At 34.1% G+C, this 2,026-nt stretch overlaps 1 protein-coding gene across 1 annotated transcript in view; it reads left to right on the top strand.

Moving 5' to 3' along the window:
- LOC145464036 (protein phosphatase PTC7 homolog) overlaps window positions 1-1,687 on the top strand; it is an 8,306-nt gene extending 6,619 nt beyond the window's left edge. Inside the window, exon 5 of the mRNA XM_081447852.1 lies at window positions 1-1,687. This exon is cut by the window's left edge and continues 348 nt beyond it. The gene's annotated coding sequence lies outside the window, so the exon portion shown is untranslated.
- Window positions 1,688-2,026: the final 339 nt, after the last annotated feature.

Genomic DNA, 2,026 nt, shown 5'->3' on the forward strand with positions numbered 1-2,026 from the left:
CATACCATGCACACAATATTCAACAGGTTTTGTTATTTATGAACTCAGGGTAAAGTTTTTGACCATTCAACAGTGCAAGGGTCAGTTGTTAGCCATTCAATGAAACACGTACAAGATAACATTTTTGCCTCTTTGTCGCTCATCGCAGACATGTTTAGCTTGGTAAGTGTATAATCACTATATGCCTCAGTTAGGTCGCTCGTATTAAGCATGCTTGAAACTGTTTTGTGGTTTGCCTCAGTTTTGCATTGTCTGAACTCTTTGCTAATCAGATATGAATTGCTATCACTGTGTGGGTTAAAAAGCAGAAACAATAGTTTTTTGCACTTGGTTCATTCATTCAAATGTGCCCCCACCCCCATCTGTTGCTTGTTTGCGATTGGTTTAGCCTGCAAATATTATTACCAAAGTTACCAATTTTCAGTGATGTGCACTGAAATTTAAATTAAGTTTTTTAACCAATTTTACACATCACTATGGCTGGTGCTACAGGTATTTTCTCATTCCAAGCCTCGCAAAACATACAGGCCACTAAAGATACACAAATTATATATGACATAGCACATGTACTAAAATCCCTTGCATCCATTTCATTGAATTTGTGGCAGAATTATTCACAGTTCATACAAAATATAACATTATTGTTACTATTAAAAAAAAAAATCAGATTTGATCATTAAATTAGTTAGCTGAAACTGAAATAATATCTCAGTCCCTCAGGATATTTTGTCTTATTGAAGTGTTTTTGTGAGCTTAAGTCAGTTTCAGTTAAGGTGTTTGTACTTTGACTGTAGAGCCTCAATTGCCATTGATTAGTCAAGGCATAGTAATAGAGGGAAATGGTTGGGAAGGCTGGTAAACATCAAAGAAGCAAACAACCTGGCTAAGATTTATGTTGGAAGGTCCTTGACCCCGCACATCTTTTGTCTTATGCTCATAGACTATGCATGAATTACGTTATCGCAGTGCTTCTATTGGTTAGGATTATGAGCTCACATTACCACGTTTTGTCAGGTTTTGTTCAGGGTCAGTCCTTAAAATAGCCAACAAAAACATACAACAAAGAACTTTGCCAGGTTTCATAGCCATTTTCCTCTATTAACTATGGTCAAGGAGATAAGAGACAATGGTTTGATTGGGTTCATGTATGTGGGGTTCACTAACAATGTCAATATTAAACAACTAGCAAACAGCACATTTTCTTTTTCTTGGACTGTTTCTTATGACGTTTAACTGATTTTTCACTGAGAATCTTTGCCTAAATAGCATTTAGGAATCTTTAGATGGTATTTTGCTGTAAGCACTTGTTTGAATCCACTTCATGCCGTAAAGAGAGTTGAAAATTTTCACTTTGCAGCGAAACTTCTTTTGGGGCAAACTCTTGGAGTTTCACAGTCTTTATACAAAATTGATAAAATAATTAAGGTAACTGCTCTGGATAATATTAATTGTTAGGTCGTTGAATTTTTTTGTAAAAATAAACAAGGTGTACTGGATACATTATTTTGTACATAATTTAGTAACAAGACAATAATGTGTAAAGTTGTAAAAAGAACATTTTTGAAAATGTGGATTTAAACTAACAGTTTGATTACTGTTAGTATGACATTTCTGTTTATTGTTTTGTGATTTCTGGTCAAACGTCTTAAAAAGAAATAAATGTTTTACTTGCCCTAGGTTTGTAAAAGCGTGGCTTGCTAACGGTTATTACTAGCTATAATTATTTCACAACTCTCAGGCATTTTAATTTTGAGTCATTACAGAAATCAGTGCAACTGTTGTTTGATCAAATGAAAAATGCTCATTAAGTTATTGAGTTGATCAAATAACTTGCAGTGTCACAACTCCATCCAATCAATTTTGTTGAAAATTGACCAATCTGTTTTTCAGTGTTGAAACAATTAAAAATGGGCACAATTTGTTTCAATCTGTAGTTTGCAGCCTGCTTAGGTCAATAAGTTGTTGGAAAATCTATTGCTAACATTTAAGGTTATTATTTCAATTTTTTGCGTGACCTTGGCTGACG

Source organism: Orbicella franksi, chromosome 12, assembly GCF_964199315.1.
Source record: "Orbicella franksi chromosome 12, jaOrbFran1.1, whole genome shotgun sequence".
Classification (NCBI taxonomy): Eukaryota; Metazoa; Cnidaria; class Anthozoa; order Scleractinia; family Merulinidae; genus Orbicella; species Orbicella franksi.